The following is a 20,997-nucleotide window of genomic DNA, read 5'->3' on the forward strand; positions in this document are numbered from 1 at the left end:
CAAAAAAAAAAGAATTCAACCCATAACGCGATCCGAATAAAAATTTTTAAATTTATTACTGTAATAATTTAGGGTGAAAAACTTGAAAACAATTTTTATTTTTTTATCTTTCTAAAGGAAAATAATTGATTTATTTTTTAATACATTGTTCTAAAAATTGAAAGTATTATTTACTCATTTTCAATAATTATGTGTAATTCTTGGAAGACTTCCATCCTTTAATATTCCTCCATTAGTCGAAGAATGATACTTGCAACAGCATGTAAAATTTTAATTGGCATTCTTAATATTTTTAATTAAAAATTATATCGTTTTATTAATGTTATTAACGACATAATATTTATTGACTATTTATTGAATATTTACCTCCTATTTCAAAAATTTCTTCCTCGGCTACTACATAACAGCAATGTTTTGGACATTCCAAATTTCCTAGCTTATGCTAATTATTTCCTAACACCAAAATATCTTGCAAAACAACTCCCACGCACGAAAAAAAGAAAATATATTCAGTCATTTCCTCCTACCTGAAAACACGTTAAATTGTCGCTAATCCAACATCTTGAAGAAAGATAACAATCAGCTGACTATAGCACGGTGGATTATACGTCAGCTGATCGCTCGAACGCGAAAAAAAAAATTTTTACTTTCACTCATTTCCTCTCAACTAAAAATTTACCTGATGGTAGCTCATACACAACTATGAATAAATATATATGTCAGCTGGCTGTATCCCAATGGAAAAACCGTCAGCTGATACTTTGAAAGTTATAACGCAAGCGTTAGGTGGGAGCATCTAACGCCTAATTAAATACATCAGCTGACGAGGTTTCCCTCGACTTACCGCCAGCTGATTTTTTTTTATTAATTACAGCAGATTACTAAAAATCAGCTCATAAATTTTTATCTGGGAGGAAATGACGTATCTCGAATTATTAGGTGTTACACTCTAATGAAATAAATATTCGATATAAATTAGGGTGCTTTTTTTTGCGACTATTTTTTTTTTCGCTCCTATCTCGAAATTTTGTTGGAAATGCCCCCAACAAAATTCCCTGAGAGTTTGAGCCCTTAATATTAATATTAAATACTCGATTACAGCGTGTGAAGATTTCCCATTTAAAATACACGTTAACTTGGGTTTTTATTTTTTATAACTCCGCGGCATTTTATGATATCATCTCGCCCAAAATCGCGATTTTCTCTAAATTAAATGCTCTACAAAAGTGCCTATTGTCGCGAAGTCGTAACTCATATAGGTGGGGTAGTACGGACCGCTAAACTGAATTTTTTTTAGAGGAATCTTGTTTTTTCTCTCAACAACAAGACCTACTGTTGGGTAAGGCATTAAATAATTAACTAAATATGTGATCGTCCAATCACTTTATTAATTAGAAGCGAACTGAATAAGAGAAAGAAGAATACATATATATAGTTTTAGTAATAGCACAATTTGCATTAAAGGAGAAAGGAAGGGATTTTTGCACAGAAAAAATGTGAATAACAATTTTATAGGAAATTCAATTCTCTACAAAAAAGGTCCTTAGCACCGAATCACTCGGATTGATATTTTCTGAGATATTAGTCAAATAAAAAATCAATTTGCAATTTGCATTTAAGGAGAAAGGAAGGGATGATGCGCATGCGCCGTTGTCATTCCAACACTTCCCCTCAACGGTAGCATGCTAAATAATTTGTTTAATTTTTAATTTTTATTCAGTTACAAAGCCAATCATTTTAACCATGGTCAAAGTTTTCTGCGCCCGCAATGCCTTGGTCAGGATATCCGCCTCATTGGATTCAGATGCACAATAAATAATTTTGACGATGTTTTTCGTTACCAAATCTCGAGTGTTGAAGAATCGAGTATCTATGTGTTTGCTTCTATTGGTTGGGCTGGCTGCCTGAATACTAGTGATACATGGTTGATTATCTTCGTATAATACTGTAAGTTGGTCTTGTACTTCGTCTAGGAAATTGAGACGTTTCCGTAACCAGGTACACTCTCTGGCGGCCTCAGACAGGGCTACTATCTCCGCTTCGGTTGAAGAGATGGATACGCATGTTTGCTTTTTGCTTATCCAGGAGACAACACCTCCAAATAGTTTAAACAGAAAACCGGTGTTAGATTTCCGAGAGGTTCTGTCTTCGGCCCAGTTAGCGTCCGCAAACCCGATGAGTGGCTGGTCTTCGAGTGCATTATGATTCAGTTTTAGCATATAATGTTTAGTGCCTTTGAGGTATTTGCAGACGCGTTGTAGCTCGTTCCAATCTGTTTGACGAGTTCTCTTGATATGTTGTGCCAGTATTGCCACAGGTGCTGCGATATCTGGTCGGGAATTCACAGCAACATATAACAATTTCCCTATCAGTTTACTATAAAATTCTTTAACGATTTCAGGTGATTCAAGACGGACCTTTTCATGATTTGCATCTATGGGATAGCTTGATGGCTTTGCTTCTTGGAGTCTCGATTGCGAGAGAATTCTTTCAATATAATTCTGCTGATGGATGAGAAACTCGCCAGCTTCGTTTCTTACAATCTCAACTCCTAAGTAGCAGCTAACTTCACCTAAGTCTGTGATGCTGAACTTCTGCCTCATTGCGCTTAAAATTTGATTTAATCTTGTAGAAGATTTACACGCTACCAATATATCATCCACGTGTACCAGAAGATATGTGATAGTATTGACTCCGTGTTTATATAAACATGGATCAGCATCAGACCGCGTAAAGTGGAAATTCGTTAGTACTTGGTGAAGTTTTTCGTTCCAAACATTGGCGGCTTGCTTTAGTCCGTAGAGACTTTTATTCAGCCTGCATCCCCAGTCTTCATGATCTTTGTTTTCATATTCGGGGGGTTGGGTCATGCAGATGACTTCCTTCAGGTCTCCGTTGAGGAAGGCAGTTTTTACATTCCAGTGTCTTACGTAGTAGCCCCTTTTTCCAGAAGTTGATAGCATACAGCGCACTGTGGATCCTTTGACTACCGGAGCAAACACTTCTTGGTAGTCTGCCCCGTATTTTTGGGAAAAACCCTGAGCTACTAGTCTAGCTTTAAATCTTTTGGTTGAGTCATTGGAGGTAGTCTTGACTTTGAACACCCATTTGCACCCTATGGGTTTTTTATTCCGCGGAATGGGTTCAAGGTCCCATGTGTTGTTTTCATGCAGTGCGTTGATTTCCTCAGACATGTCCCTTTTCTAATGCTCTGAGTTGGATCCTTTTAAGGCCTGCTCAACTGTCTTTGGTTCATCATCATTGTTACTATCATCGTCATCATCATTATTGTTATTATCAGCTTGATCATCATCTTGGTCCTCAAACGTGATATCAATGACGGGTGGTTGGAGCAGTGCAGGTGTTCTTTCCTCTGATTCTTTGTTCGGTATTGAATTTATTGAGATATCTGAATGTATATATACTATCTCTCCAGTGTTCTCAGAAATCCGTGTGTTATGTTTTATAGTTGTGGATTTTAATGGCGTACCCTCAATACCTTCCCCTTCATCACGAGCTCCTTCAATGAACCTTACATCCCTGCTCGTGATGACCTGTCCTGAGGACCTTCCCAAAAGTCTATAGCCTTTTGAGTCAGTAGAGTAACCAATGAAAACACATTCCGTAGTCTTGTCATCTAGTTTCGTTCTTTTCTGTTTCTGTATATGCGGAAACGCTTTACATCCGAATTCCTTCAAATGTTTCACATTCGGCTTTTTCTTCAGTAATATCTCGAAGGGTGTTGTTTCTCTCCCACGAGTCGGGAGTCTATTTTGCAAGTAAACCGCAGTTACCGCAGCTTCTCCCCAATATTTATCCGGTAATTTCGCATCAATTAACATCGTCCGAATGGCTTCAACTAAATATCTGTTCCTTCTCTCTACTACGCCATTTTGTTCCGGTGTGTATGCTGTTGTATGTTGGAATTTAATTCCTTGATTTTGTAAATGCTCAGTTAACTCATGGATTACGTATTCTGTTCCAAGGTCAGATCGAAAAGCCTTAGGGTTTCATCCAAATTGTGTATGACAAAATTCAATAACATCTTTCATGACATCTTTTACTTCTGATTTGTTACGTAACAAAAATATGTATGTGTATCGGCTAAAATCGTCTATGAGGGTCATTATGTACCTGCGTTTTCCCGGCGTTTCCACAGGCATCGGCCCACATAAATCAGTATGAATTAAATCCATGGCTTCGCTAGTACAGATTTTAGATCTCTTTGAAAATGGTGACCTCGACATCTTGCCCTTAATGCAGCTCTCGCAGATCTGTTTCACAGAACACTTATCAATTTTCATGTCTTGAACTAAATCGTTATTTAATAATTTCCAAATCATCTTAGGATCACGATGCCCAAATCTATTGTGCCATTTGTGTATACAATTCTCTGGATGTTCTATTGAAACAGCAAACGCACATTCAGGGACTCGTAATTGATAAACGTGTCCTGATTCATCTCCGACAGCGACTTCATTACCAGTGTTGTTGAAAATTGTCATTTTGTTATCTTTAACTCTCAATTGATAACCAAGCTTGTCTAACGATCCAACAGATATCAGGTTACAGTCGAAATCTGGGACGTAAAATACACGTTTTAAACCTAACGAATGTATTTCTCCTTTTTCTGTTAAACATTCAACTTTTCCTTCCCCTATTCCCAGAATTTGGCAAGTCTGCCCATTAGCTATCTTTACTGAAGACTTATAAGATGTATCCAATTTTGCAAAGAAGTTAATATTATTACTCATATGGCTACTAGCTGCGGAGTCCAAAAACCAATTTAACTCTGAACCCTTCTTTGTTACTACGTATGCATGGTGCATTATCGGTTCTTCACCACTATCATAATCACTTGATTCGTCATTTTCTAATACTAACCTGGCTTTCGGTTTATTTTTCCTCAAATTTCTACGTTTATTCCATTCAATGTATTCCCGACATTCTGATTTATAATGTCCAAGCTTGTGACAAAAGAAGCACTCAATATGATTTAGGGGTTTATCGGTACTAATCCTCATTGCTGTCTCACATTCTTCACTTACACTCAACCTTTTACGTCTCTTGTATTCACTTAGCAGGGTTGCTTTAACTACATCGATAGATAATTCTTCTTCTAGCCTTGATTCTAATACAGATATAAGGGTATGATACGAGGCCGGCATACTTCGTAGGATTATCCACGGCTCAAACTCAACTGCACTTCTGTTTCCAAGAGCCGTGAGATCCTGTACCATTTAAATATAGTGGAAACCTAAACATGCAAACCTCTCAATAAGACAATTTATAGATAAATTGAGAAAAATATAGATAGCCCGAACTGGGAATCGAACCCAGACCAATTCGGTATCGCGCCGAGTGCTCTACCAGTTGAGCTATCCGGCACTATACTATATTCCGTTCAATTTGATCTATAACTTATTGAGCCACACCGTCCATCGTACGGTAATACACCATTTAAATATAGTGGATCTATAAGCTCCTGTATGCGTGCTATATGTTTTTCCATATCCTCGTTTTCCGAAAATTTTAATTTTAGGAGTTCAACAATTAAAGTAAACTTATTTATACCACTAGCTTTTTCGTGATAGCTTTTCAAAGCGTCCCATGCTTCTTTAGCTGTACTTGTATCCCTGATATGACTGATTTGCGAATCTTCTACTAGGAGAGAAATTGTTCCTAACGCTTTGTCATCCCGAATTTCCCATGCCTCAACCGCTGCATCTTCTGTAGTAGGCCTATTCGATGTGACCGCTTTCCAAATACCTTCTCTCTTCAGCAATTTTTCTACCTTAAACTTCCGTGTCTGATAATTGTTGTTATTAAGTTTTACAATACCAAATGCCGTTGAATTGCTGTCCGTCATCTTAACCACTTTAACTGAAACTTTATTTTAAACTGAACTTTACTGTAACTTAAACTTTAGCTGTATGTTAATAACCTGGGCCCATAACCTTTGTTGGGTAAGGCATTAAATAATTAACTAAATATGTGATCGTCCAATCACTTTATTAATAAGAAGCGAACTGAATAAGAGAAAGAAGAATACATATATATAGTTTTAGTAATAGCACAATTTGCATTAAAGGAGAAAGGAAGGGATTTTTGCACAGAAAAAAATGTGAATAATAATTTTATAGGAAATTCAATTCTCTACAAAAAAGGTCCTTAGCACCGAATCACTCGGATTGATATTTTCTGAGATATTAGTCAAATAAAAAATCAATATTTTCTAAGATTTGGTTCGATATTTTGTGGGAATTCAATGCTACGTAAACTTCAATAATTAATATCTCAAAAAATATCAATCTGAGTGATTCGGTGCTAAGGACCTTCTTTGTAGGAAATTAAATTTCCTATAAAATTGTTAATTGCATAATATTAAGTACTCGACCACAGCGTGTAAAGATTTCCCATTTAAAATACACGTTAACTTGGGTTTTTATTTTTTAAACTTCTATAACTCCACGGCATTTCATGATATCATCTCGCCCAAAGCCGGGATTTTCTCAGAATTAAATGCTCTACAAAAATAGCTGCAAAGCAAAGTATGCAACACAAAATAATTTTTTTATAACATTCGATATAAATTTAAAAATCTGAATAAATTATAGTGTCATCTAGACACTTGAAGGAATATAGCCCCGCAAAAAAAAAAATTTTTAGCTAGATTTTTGTTTAAGTTATTTAATTGTTAATTAACAAATTTTTCGAAGACTTGAGTTTTGTGTTGCATACTTTGCTTTGCGGCGACACTTAGGCACCGAAACAGCCGCGTGGAGCCCAACTTTCAACGTTAAATTAAAATTATAAATAATGGAGCTACAACTCGGGGAGTCGAGACTTATTTAACTGATATTTTCTCCTCTTTTAGAATCTTTTTTTAAATTTCAGATATCTTTAATATTTTTTAAGTCATAGCTACGAAACGAAGACTCCCTTTTTGTCTCTTCGTTTTTTGTTTATAACAAATTAAATTTTTAATGGCGGATAAATTAAAAAATACCCATTTCTCAGAATTAAATTCTGAATCCAATGCACCAATCGCCATATTTTTCAGAGTGTATTTACAATTTTTCACAAAAAACTTACTTCTCGACTACACTAGATTACCGGTCCAGAAAAATTGTCAAGGTTTTACTTTGACGTTCGACTGTCAACAAATTTTAACATTTTCAAAATTGTCTTCTCTAAAATTTACGCGGTTAAGTTTAATTAAAAAATTACTATGCGATAAATAAAAATTTATTTTAAATAAAATTATTGTAAAAAATTTATTTTTTACTTGTAATCTAATATTTTTTTTAAAATTGACCACAAAATAACCTCTTTAGATTGACGATATAATTTCATTTTATTATAACATATAAATGATGACAGTTATTATTTTCCATTTTATGAGAATATTTTCCTTTGAATAAATGACCGCGATAATTAACTAGTAATTCGATATTTCATTTCAATTATTACTACTTGAACGGTTTATGGTACACAGAAATCTTAGTTGGTTATTCAGTTTAATATTCAGTTCAACCTCTAAACTGCATGATCTACGGGGTCTTGAAAATACTATACGATTCAATACTTTCCAACGCGATACAATGGGTTTCAAAAATAGTATTGAATCGCGTTGAATTACATTGAATCGCATTGGAAGCCAATGCGATTCCGATTGCTGGGATATATATCATTGAATAATGACGGTTCTCGGAATTTTTTTTGTGATAAGTTCAATACACCAATAGATGGACACCCACCAGTAGATAGATAAATATTATATTAATAACCGATTAAATAAAATTTTTGAATGAAAATGTAACATAAAAATTATTTTTTTTAACTACACGGAAAAAAATAAATAGAACTGGCTACAATGTCAGATAGTAGTCAGTGTCATCTGTAGAAAAAAAAAATTGAAATAGCAGTGGGTTCTATCTACGTAGTACTGGCTGCTCTCTACATTGTTCTCAGCGCCATGTCGGATGCTGCTCACTACTATCCTACATATTACACTCTTACATGTTGCCCAGTTCTATGTACATAGCAGCCAGTCGTATGTCAGATAGCAAAGGTTACTTTTCAAACATATTACCCACTGCTATCTGCAGCTAGCGCCTGCGTCTATTTTTAGATATTGCTGGTTACTGTGTATCATAGTAGAGACTTCTATGTAAGATAGCAATGAGTACTATCTGAGATATTTTTTTCCGTAACGACTTGAATAATTTCTTTAGGGATGTCGTTAGTATTTATTATTGGCAACGAACAAATAAAATTATAATCATAACTAAATTAGTTATGAATTATTCAACTACTCTTACTTATTTAAATATATAACTATATCATATAAGTTAGTTAATTAATGAACACTTAAATTTTTAATTTTATTTTATAAAATAAGTTTTTTTTTATTTATGATAATAAATTTATTATTATAACAATTATTATTATTCAATTACAATTATTTATTATAATTCATAAACACTTGAATTTTGAATTTTATTTTTTATAATAAGTTTTTTTCATTTATGATAATAAATTAATTATAATAATAATAATAATAATAATTATTATAAATTTAATAATAAAAAAATGAAAAAAATGTATTAATTTATTAAATTCAATAATTTATTATAATAATAATATCATTTTTAAATAATTATTAATGATATTAGTAAGTAAGTAAATTTTATTGCTTTTTAGGGAATGTACAAACCCAATAGCAAGGAGGCATGCGTGTTTTACAATGCGTTAAATTGATAATAATAATAACGATAACATTAATTGTCTGAAATCATATAGTATAACAATAAATTAATCTGGTTTATAAATAAATTATTCAAACAAGCAGAAGGCTCTTAAACGGCAATAATTTACAATAAAATAGAAAATTGTTTTGATTTGTTTAATATTTTCAAAGTTAAGTATTTCTTGCACTGATAGTGGTTGTCTGAAATGTGGTTCTAGATAATGTTAGATGGTCTGGATAAGGTCGATTGGAGGTATGGTGTATTACGAGTTAAATTTAAGTCTTGCTGTAGCAGAAAATGTTTGTACTTGTTTAAAAAGTCTGGTTGCTTTGCCTTCCAATATTCGATAACAAGAAGCTCAAGATTAGAAGCAATGCCTGGATCAACTTGCTTAATTATTTCTAAAAAACTGGTAAACCAGTTAAATTTTACAGGTTTTTCTTTTTGTTGTTGGGATCTATGTAGAATTAGTAGTCTTTTTAAGCATATTTTACGTAGTCTTTGGTCTTCCATGGTCAGAATTTTGATTATCCATTGCCAAGTAATTTTAATGACTTCTAAGGCCAGTGGTGATTTTCCTAGCTCAAGTCTGATTAGACTTCCCGCTGCTGTGCGACTGAGCTCAAATATTCTTTTATAAAAGTCGGTCTGGGTTTTTTCGATTAGATCACTATAGCGGATAGCCCAGATAGGCGCTGCGTACATCAGAGTGGCTGCTGACATGGCATTGAATAGTTTTGATACAGTTTCCATGGAGTCTGTTTTAGATTTAGCCAAAATAGCATGTGTAATGCCTGATGAAATTTGCGCTTTTTGCATAGCTGCGGTTGTTGATGCACGACCAGCCCCTTGGGTCGAAAAAGTAACGCCTAGGTAAATATATTCCTTCACGATTTCTACCTTCTGCTGACCGTATCTGAACTGGTACTGTTTTGGTTTTCCAGCTTTTCTGCAAATAAGAATTTTAGTCTTGTCAGTGTTAACTGTTAATTTGTTCAGCACGCAGTACTTATGGAGAATATCTAGGGTTTTTTGCAGTTCTGTGGCTGAGTTAGCACATGCTACCAAATCATCTGCGTATAAAAGGATGAGTACGTCTGTTAGGCCGTCTACATTTATACCAGTGCATCCGTTCTCACGAAGGTAGTCTTCTAAGTCAGCTAGGAATATCAGAAATAGGAGAGGGCTGAGTATTTCTCCTTGCAGGACTCCTTCTGAGGTGTTAAAGATTTTGGACCATGTTCCATCGATTTTGAATTTGAAGGAAGCAGAATCATAGATGTTTCTCAATAGTCTAATTATCTTAGCGCTTATGCCCACTTTGTTAAGTTTGCTCCACAGGAGGCGGTGGTTCAGAGAATCAAAGGCTCTGCGAAAATCGACAAATAATAGGAAGGCTGGTGCCTTTTTTGTCGTAGCCGGAATTGGATGGTTGATTGTAGAGTAAAAAGATTGTCCAATGTGCCTCTCTTAGGCCTAAAGCCTGCTTGAGATTCGGGAAGAATGTTAGCAGCTTCGGCCCAGTTTCCGAGACGTTTTGCTAAGATATTAGTGAATAGTTTAGCTATATGATTTATTAAGGCGATGGGTCTATAGTTTAGGGGGTTTGAGCTGTCCCCTTTTTTGTAGATGTGAGAGATCGTAGCGGTAAACCAATCCTTTGGTACGATTTCGGTCTGCAGAATTCTATTAAATATCCACAAAAGATATTGCTTCCAATCTGGTGTAAGAGCCTTAAAAAACTCATTTTTTACACCATCCGGGCCTGGAGTTTTGTTCGTTTTGCTAGTTTTAATTGCTTGATTAAGTTCATATAGCGTGATTTCACGGTCTAAGCTTGGGTCTAAGACACCATAGTAATCTGTATCGTCAATCTCCTTAGGTGGTGTTGCTTCTTCGTAAAAGGCTTCCCAATCTTGAATAGTGATGGAGCTCGTTCGCAGAACATGATTATAGCGCATTTTGTTGGATTCAGCCCTGAATTCAGACGAAGTTTTTGTGTTTGTTAGTTTATCAAGTGATTTTGCTTTATGTTGGCGTTTTATACTGGCTGTTAAGGCTTTATATTTGTTTTTGGCTTCTGTATATCGCTTATGCTCCGATTCGTTGACATTTGAGCCTTTGAATATTTTGAAGGCGTTAGATAATTCTTGTTTTGCTATTCTAAATGCATCGTTGAACCACGGCTTGTTTGTCTTTCTTTTAGGAGGATATCTGACTACTTTACACAAGTCGGCTTTTTCTGCAGATTCTTTTATTGCTGTAATGAGATTACTATTTAAGTCGTCTAGTGACCATTCGTGCATTCTTATATATAAATGGTTAGATTCTTGTAAATAGGCCTTATAGTGATCTTCTTTTTCAGTGCTCCAAGTTAGCATTTTCATGGTTGTGTTGTTATATGGGCTGGAGTTTGTTTGGGATGCTTCTTGTTGACTATTGTATAGCTGAAGTAAAATAGGAAAGTGGTCGGATGAGTTTTCTTGTTGGACGACTTTAAAGTCATAGATAAGGTTTAGGCTGTCAGTTCTTGCCCAGGCGTAATCACCAGTGCTTTTGTTAATGTGGATGCAGGTTATTTTTCCAGGTCGGTCACCAGTTGTCCTGCTATTAATGAGTATGATTGAGTTTTCTGTCATGAATTTTAGCAGTTTACGACCTCTTTTATTTGATACTTGGTCTTTCATGATTCTTGAGGAGTGTAACATTGTATTTTCAGTGATTTCTTCGTGTACCGGTGCTAGATCTCCAGACCTAGCGTTAAAGTCACTTGTGAGAAATAGAGGGAGAGAGCTATGAAGTTGGTTTACCTTATCTATGGCTTCTTGAAGGGAGTCTAGTAGGACATCCGTATCGAGTTGTGGGCGAAAATAAATGCAGGCTAATATAATTTCAAAGGTTTTGTTGGTTATATGAGCTATGAGCCAACTGCTGGAGGTGTTAACTACTCGGATTTTATATGGTTTTTTAACTAAAATAGCTAAACCACCGCTGGCATGGCCAGTGCTTTTTTCTTTGTTTGCCAGCACCCACTCTACATGGTAGTTGTTCCAGATTGAAGACAGCTTGGTAGGTTTAGTTATCCAGGTTTCACATAGGCAAATGATGTCGCTGTTTATATTGAGATCGTTATTGTGAAAATTTTGCAGTCCCCGTACATTCCATGTCAAGATGTTTATTAGTTTTCCGACGGTCGAGTAACTTTGTTGACTATCTCGGACCGATGGTTCAAAGATTTCTTTATCTGGTTAAGTTGGTAGTCTCAGATGTACCACTCTCTGTCTACTATTAATTTATCTTCTTTTAGAATAGGTTTCTTACCCTGGGTTTTCGGCGTTTCAGCTGCTTCCTTAATTTTTTTGCGGATATGAAGTTCATGTTTAGTGAGGTCATTTTGAAGGGAGATTTTAGTGTCCTTCAGCACAGAGGCTTTAGAGGCCATAATGGAATTTTTTGTGTTATAATCAATAATTTTAGCTAATATTATTTTGTGTTCTTTATCAATGGCATAGGCGTGTATTATTCTGTTAGTTAATCCAAAGTATTGTTTGAAAAATTCTTGCACTTGATCCAGTAGGTTATCGTTATTCCACTTATAATTTTTTATATTTATGTTTTGACGCTTAGCAGCTTTTTCCTGTTTCTGGATGAAGTCTTCAATTTTATTGAGTCTGTTGCTGGTATCGTCGGTGCATGTGTTGTTGCCAGAATTCTTTGTTTTCAGTTGATTTTTGACTGTGTCACGATCGGAGTGAGTGAAGGCGACGGGCGAAAGGATTATTTTATTTATTATTTAATATCGGAGTACCGAATTATCTTGTTCTATAACTCAGCCAAGGAGTTCGATTGAACCGTCACGTGGTTAGTGTGAGAACTTATGAGTGATTGGGTACCGATCATTAAATTATAAGTTATAATATGAAATTATTTTATTCTGTCATCCAACCAAGGAATTGGCGTCACGTGGCTGATATAAGAATGTTTTAATTTCTTATCGTTTTATAACTTATTCGTCTATTCGTACCGAGCGGATGTACTATAGACCGCCCCGTTCAATGACCTGCGTGGCGTTAGGGTAGGTCCGGGATTTTTGAGCGAGAGGGATATTGGGTCGGTGAATATGGGCCCTCGAGAAGACCGTGTTCTTTCTCCGTCTTACTTAGAGTTTACTATGACTTAATTTACTAGCACTTGAATGCTGGAGAAAAAGGACAGTAAATGGAAAGACGAATGTATAAAAAGAAAAACATGTGTAATATATTAACAGGTTAAATCTTACATGTAAATATTATAATTTGAGACTTACCCAGAAGGGTTGATATACCTGCACACACACTCAGTCCAAATTCACCATTTTGAATTTGTGTACACAGGAGTTTACAATATTTTATGACAGTTTTTAATTGAGATTCACAGGTTGAATCTATTCACACGAACGCACTGCGCGCTGAACCGAAGGGCCGGCTTTGCTATCGAGTGAATTTATGATGATATATATAAATATATATATTTACTTTTAAGGGTTTTATTAAGAGGATTAACTATTCCCGAACAAGGACTCCGATTGCCTAGGCGGTGGACGTCACGTGAAGGAGTTTAGTTAATTCCAATGCGAACTCAAAAGATTTTATCTTAGGTATCCAACCTAGGAGTCCAGATGCCTAGGCGAAGGACCTCACGAGGAAAGGTTTTAAAAATAAAATTTTAAGTCGCGAAATTATAATTTAAAATAAAAGAATCGAAACTCGGTTATCGGTCTAGGACCTCTGATTGCCTAGGGGTAGAGGGTCACGAGAGCGAATTTTGAAATCGACTCAGTGAGTCTTACTCGCGGATTTAGATGTAGAAGCAACGACTTTTGATTTTAAATTTTAATTCCGATTATCGGTCTAGGACCTCTGATTGCCTGGGCGTAGAGCGTCACGAGAGCGAACGTTGGAATCTTACTCGCGGATAGATCCGACAAGGGTTTTAGATGCGGCGGTAATGACTGAATTTGAGTATTTTTCCGGAGTTTATATGTGAAAAGGTTTGAAAGAAAAGTGGGACCGAAGATGAAATAAAAATGGGTTAAAGAAAGAGGAAAAATTATATATAAGGGTTTGATTTTTGAGCAGCTGAGAATGACATATTTATTGCGGGAGTTCTTGGTATTTTGTAGTAAACAGGATGTGAAATAGGAAAATAAGTCCGCGGTAGGCTGCTCGAAAATAACTTTTATAAAATATATGATGACATTTGCTGAGAAATATAATTAAAAATTTGAGAGAAAAGTTTTTCTATGGTGGTAAAAGGGGGAAGTGAGGATCCGCGGGGAATTGTGGGATTTTAAAAATGACGTCTTTTTGACAAATATATGATGACTTTTATGGTCAACATATTTTTGTACTCTAGAAAAATATAATTAAGAAAAATAAAATCGAGAGGAAAAATTTGGGTGATAGAAAAAGGGAACAGAGAGGTTCTGCGGGGGACCGTGTAATTTTTAAAGACAACGTCTCTCTGACGAATTTATGACGACACTTGCTACTAATATTTTAGACGGTTCTGAGAAATGTAATTAAAAATTAAAAGTAAAAATAAAATTCGAGAGAGATTTGTACGTTAGAAAAGAAATAGTAAGGATCCGCTGAACAGCGGGACCTATTGGTGACAGATGTAAAAATTTAATTCAAACTAGATCACGGAAATATCTTAATGAATTTATGTGACATTTATGATGACTTAAGGGACTCGCGTTGGACATGTGAAAAACATTGAGACAGTGAGCTCTTCGTAAGGGACCAGCCGTAGCGGTGCAGCTGTGCATAGCGGAAGAGAGATATACAGAGTTTTCTTACTTGGTTACTCTTATTTTCCTTTTTCTCTCACTCTTCTGACTTGACCAGTCGTATTCACACACTCTTTCGGTGAGAATTCAGAACAAACCCAAAAAGAGCTAGATGAATATATAGGTGTGAAAGAATATACATATGAATATACCCTCACATATACGTACACGCATTTTTATACATATTATTGGGTGTGCTTTGAACTACGCAGTTAAATTCTTATTTTAATAAAAATAAAAAAAATTAGAAGAATTGATAAATTAAAATACGGTAAAATCGCGATCCATTTGTAACGATCGTTACAACTGTTTTTATCTCCTCATCTAATTCTGATTGTTTGCTCTCATTTTTTTCCCAACGTGACACCCAAGACTTTTCTAAATTGTTGATATCGGTTCTCAAATTTTCAATTGCTTCTGAGTTGTCTTTATTACTTTCTTTGATTTGATTCTCTATTTTTTTTTCGGTTGTCAGTTGCTTCACTTCTCAAGTTCTCCAGTTGCTCGGAGAGTTTAGCTAGCATAGTTGTCGTTTCAGAATTCATATCAGCTAGGTTACTGGACATATCTGTAACAGAATTAGAGTTAGTTGGGGAAGAGGTTTTTGGGTGAAGATTGTTAATTTGTGCCGTATCTGCTAACAGGGATCGTTCTATCGTACTGAATTTCTTAGAGGCTTGATAATTGAGATCTATTTCTGTTAGCGAGTCTTCAAGGTTTTGCGTTTCTTCACGTTTACGTTTCAGTTTTAGCAGTTCTGGGATGGTGCAGACTGATCCTGCTCTTTCTCTAGTAAAGGTTAAAGCTTTGAGTGGTCGACCAAGTTTTTGTTTTTGTTTATCGCACTCTTCACTATCGGCCGAGCTTTTAGTGAGTTTTACTGGCTGGCTAGAGATGTCATTAGAGAGTGTCTTATCACTATTCATCGTTTTAACCTTTAATTTCCTGACGCTAACTTCATCTAATCTTGAGGCACTTATTTTCTGGTCCACAGCACTTTATTATATCACTAAAATTTCCAGGGTATTCACTTTTGCAATCAGTATATTTAAATTATTTAAGCACTTGATAAATTTTGTTTTATTCTATAAAATGACAGAGCGTTATTTATGTACGTGTTATCAGCATGATGCGACCATGGTGCCCCCCTTATTAATGATATTAAAATATTATTATTATTATCAATTTATTACCGTAAATGAAAAAAACTTATTTTATAAAATAAAATTAAAAATTTAAGTGTTCATTAATTAACTAACTTATATGATATAGTTATATAGTTATATATAAAATATATATATGAAATATATATAGTTATATATTTAAATAAGTAAGAGTAGTTGAATAATTCATAACTAATTTAGTTATGATAATAATTTTATTTGTTCGTTGCCAATAATAAATACTAACGACATCCCTAAAGAAATTATTCAAGTCGTTACGGAAAAAAATATCTCGGATAGTACTCATTGCTATCTTATATAGAAGTCTCTACTATGATACACAGTAACCAGCAATATCTAAAAATAGACGCAGGCGCTAGCTGCAGATAGCAGTGGGTAATAAGTTTGAAAAGTAACCTTTGCTATCTGACATACGACTGGCTGCTATGTACATAGAACTGGGCAACATGTAAGAGTGTAATATGTAGGATAGTAGTGAGCAGCATCCGACATGGCGCTGAGAACAATGTAGAGAGTAGCCAGTACTACGTAGATAGGACCCACTGCTATTTCAATTTTTTTTTTCTACAGATGGCACTGACTAATATCTGTCATGGTAGTCAGTTCTATTTATTTTTTTCCGTGATATACAGGGTGATCCAGAATTACTTTCACAGCGAGAAAATTTAGATAGAGGAGGTGATTCTAAGCATGAAGTTCCTTTGGCACTTTTGAAAATTTTGAGTAGTTTTTGAGTTATGCAACATTTTAATTGACCAATCATATGTGAGAACTGGAATTTAAAAAAAAATAAAAAAGAATAAATATGAAGTTTGGCAACGACGCAATTATTAACTTCAAGTCATACATAAATTTTTTATTTCAAAAAGTTCGAATTCTGCAAAAGTTTGAAGAACGAAAACAAAACACGCAATCGCAACCTCAAATATACTCTTATCATATACACTTATCCAAAAAATTAAAGGAACAAGAAAATTTTATAAATTTTTTAGTGATTTTTGGAAGGCTGTATTTTCGTGAAAAATGATCGTATCGAAAAAATAAAAAAAGCAAATTGAAGCTTGAAATCTCTAGTTTGAAGATCTTTCAGCAAAATATTTTTTTGAGCCACGGTTTTTGCGGAATCAGAAGAAAAAGGTCGAGACAAAATTTTTCTAAATTTTTTGGTTTCGTTTTTTAGGTCTACGGGGCCGGGAAAAATTTAAAAAAAAAAACGAATTCATGGCTTGTTTGGGAAATTTATTCAGCTACAATTTGCTTTTTTTTGTTTCTCTGTACGACAATTTGCTGCTGAGATATCAGCGTTCAAATGAAAAAGGATCCTTTTGTCTTTGATTATTGATATCTCAGCAAGAAATGGTCACACAGTAATTTAAAGGACAGTTTAATAAACTTGAATAAATCCCCTACAAGCTCCATTTTTGATTTTTTCAAAAAAAAATTTTTTTTCATCCTTGATATCCATTTGAAAAACCTTTAAAAAATGGCCATTTTCTGGTTTTTTAGTCGACTCATCGCTACTCTGCAAATATTGATAAAAAAAAATAATGTTGCCAGGTAATTTTACAGCTTAATGTACTCCCAAAAACCCTGGAAACTTTCAGATTGATCCATTGAACCGTTTGTCCGGTCCGATTGCTCAAAGTTTTACAAAACAATTAAAGGAACAAGTTTTGTTCCTTAATTTGTGTAATCATTACCAAAATGAAAAAATTAATTTTTTTCGGATTTTCTTTCATTTTTGTGTTAGTTATTCAGTAAATGTAAGGTAAAGCAAAAAAAAAAATTTTTTTCCGAAAAACGAAAAAAAAAATAACCCCCCGAATAAAACATAAAAAAAAAAAAATTGGAAAAAATTCTTGTTTGGTCTCGTTTTTTGGAAAATTTTTTTTTTTTTCTCTTTACCTTACATTTACTGAATAACTAACACAAAAATTAAAGAAAATCCGAAAAAAATTAATTTTTTCATTTTGGTAATGATTACACAAATTAAGGAACAAAACTTGTTCCTTTAATTGTTTTGTAAAACTTTGAGCAATCGGACCGGACAAACGGTTCAATGGATCAATCTGAAAGTTTCCAGGGTTTTTGGGAGTACATTAAGCTGTAAAATTACCTGGCAACATTATTTTTTTTATCAATATTTGCAGAGTAGCGATGAGTCGACTAAAAAACCAGAAAATGGCCATTTTTTGTGGGTTTTTCAAATGGATATCAAGGATGAAAAAAAATTTTTTTTTGAAAAAATCAAAAATGGAGCTTGTAGGGGATTTATTCAAGTTTATTAAACTGCCCTTTGAATTACTGTGTGACCATTTCTTGCTGAGATATCAATAATCAAAGACAAAAGGATCCTTTTTCATTTGAAGGCTGATATCTCAGCAGCAAATTGTCGTACAGAGAAACAAAAAAAAGCAAATTGTAGCTGAATAAATTTCCCAAACAAGCCATGAATTCGTTTTTTTTTTTAAATTTTTCCCGGCCCCGTAGACCTAAAAAACGAAACCAAAAAATTTAGAAAAATTTTGTCTCGACCTTTTTCTTCTGATTCCGCAAAAACCGTGGCTCAAAAAAATATTTTGCTGAAAGATCTTCAAACTAGAGATTTCAAGCTTCAATTTGCTTTTTTTATTTTTTCGATACGATCATTTTTCACGAAAATACAGCCTTCCAAAAATCACTAAAAAATTTATAAAATTTTCTTGTTCCTTTAATTTTTTGGATAAGTGTATTTTTTAAATTTACTTACTGAGAATAGTAAATAATAATTATGTTTTTATCATTAGAGTCAGGACCACGGACAATTAAAGCACAATTATGTTTTTGAGGCATTCCACGCTCAATCGATCGGTTTTAGGTCAAACCCTCTCTGATTTCACAGATAATTCGTTTTTATTTTCTATCTCACTAAAGGCATGTCTCATAATTAATTAAAATTATCTTACCCAATCAAAAAAAAAAAAAGTTACGAATTTTTGAAAAAAATTTTTCTTTTATTTTCAAAATTAAAGCCTTACAAGAAGTCAAAATCAAAGACAAAATTCGAGGTTGAGAATAAGATCAAATTTCAAGACCAGAAGTAAGATAAAAATCAGAACTTAAAAGTAAGACGAAATTTGAGACAAAAAGTAAGACAAGATTCAAGACTAAAGTAAGACGGAATTCAAGACAAAAAGTAAGACAACATTCAAGACAAAAAGTAAGACAAAAAGTAAGACGAAATTCAAGACAAAAAGTAAGACAACATTCAAGACAAAAAGTAAGACGAAATTCGACAAAAAGTAAGACGAGATTCAAGACTAAAAGTAAGACGGAATTCAAGACAACAAGTAAGACAACATTCAAGACAAAAAGTAAGACAAAAATTCAAGACAAAAAGTAAGACGGAATTCAAGACAAAAAGTAAGACAAGATTCAAGACTAAAAGTAAGTCGGAATTCAAGACAAAAAGTGAGACAACATTCAATACAAGAAGTAAGACAAAATTCAAGACAAATGTTAAGATACAATTTAAGACGATACTTCAGACAAACCGTAAGTCAACATTTAAGAAAAATAGTAAAACAATATTCAAGACAAAAAGTAAGACAATATTCAAGACAAGAAAGTGAAGAAAATTCAATACTGAAATTCGAGACAAAAAGTATTACAAAATTCAAGATATAAAGTAAAAAAAAATTACCACTGCAAATGACACGAAATTCAAGACTGACAGTAATTTAATTTCCAAGACTGAAAATATGACAATATTTGAGACAAAATGTAAAAAAAAAACGTCCCGATACGTCTATTTTTGCCAAAGTAATGGAATTTTGAAAATAAAAGAAAAATTTTTTTCAAAAATTCGTAACTTTTTTTTTTTGATTGGGTAAGATAATTTTATTTAATTATGAGAAACGCCTTTAGTGAGATAGAAAATAACAAAAAATTATCTGTGAAATCAGAAAGGGTTTGTTTCAAAAGTGATCGATTTAGCATGGAATGCTGCAAAAACATAATTGTGCTTCAATTATTCGTGGTCCTGACTCTAATGATGAAAGCATGATTATTATTTACAATTCTCAGTAAGTAAATTTAAAAAATGTATGATAAGAGTATATTTGAGGTTGCGATTGCGTGTTTTGTTTTCGTTCTTCCAACTTTTGCAGAATTCGAACTTTTTGAAATAAAAAATTTATGTATGACTTGGTTAATAATTGCGTCGTTGCCAAACTTAATATTTTTTTTAAATTCCAGTTCTCACATATGATTGATCAATTAAAATGTTGCATAACTCAAAAACTACTCAAAATTTTCAAAAGTGGCAAAGGAACTTCATGCTTAGAATCACCTCCTCTATCTAAATTTTTTTGCTGTGAAAGTAATTCTGGATCACCCTGTATATATATATTGTTTTTATGTTAGAAAATAATTTTTTTTCAATTTAATATATGTTATAATTATAAAAAAAATTATTTTCATTTGACGTCACGACGTTTTGCTTCAAAAGCGCCACCACTACTAAGCATGTGACAGACAACTGGTAAAATATATTTGTTATAATTAATATAAATAAATAAAAAGATAAGATATGTATCAAATGATTATGTTCGTAGTTCATTAACAATTGTATTAATTTAATAATTAACTAACAAAAGCGAAAAAATTTAATATGATTTGTCGTCCATCTATTGGAGATAAATTTCTAACCTTAACTCAATAGATGGACATTGGATTTTCGGGTAAATTTTTGATTTTTTTTTTTTCATAACATTTAAATGAAATTGTTTGTTGACATAAACTCATTTTTATTTGTTTATTATTTTTTTAATATAAACAAAATGTGAGTCAAATAATTGATAATTTATAAATTTTTAATTAATATTACGTAATATATTATAATATATTTTGCGTTACCTAATATGTATGAGTGAGAAATTTTTAAAGATAATAATAAAAATACTACATATATTTTGAAAATTATTATCTCACATTTGTTTTTTAATTAATTGTATTAAACACAGGCTGTTACATGAATAATTTTTTAACTTCTCGCTAAGAAAATCGATGATTTTCAAAAAATTCAGGAAGTTATTGTTTTCGCCCCGATTTTCGAGAATTGAATTTTCGTCAGATGTCGACGTTTTGAGGTCCTAGGAAGGTATTCTGACTATTTTCAGAATAATATCCGAGTGTCTGCATGTATGTATGTGTGTGGACGGTCTATAACTAATGAATCTATTTGGATGGT

General features: G+C 33.5%; 1 protein-coding gene across 3 annotated transcripts in view; it reads left to right on the forward strand.

Moving 5' to 3' along the window:
• LOC130669619 (geranylgeranyl transferase type-2 subunit alpha) overlaps positions 1 to 20,997 on the forward strand; it is an 82,078-nt gene that overhangs the window by 58,114 nt on the left and 2,967 nt on the right. The gene's annotated exons all lie outside the window — the stretch shown is intronic.

The sequence above is a fragment of the Microplitis mediator genome, chromosome 6 (genome assembly GCF_029852145.1).
Source record: "Microplitis mediator isolate UGA2020A chromosome 6, iyMicMedi2.1, whole genome shotgun sequence".
NCBI lineage: Eukaryota > Metazoa > Arthropoda > Insecta > Hymenoptera > Braconidae > Microplitis > Microplitis mediator.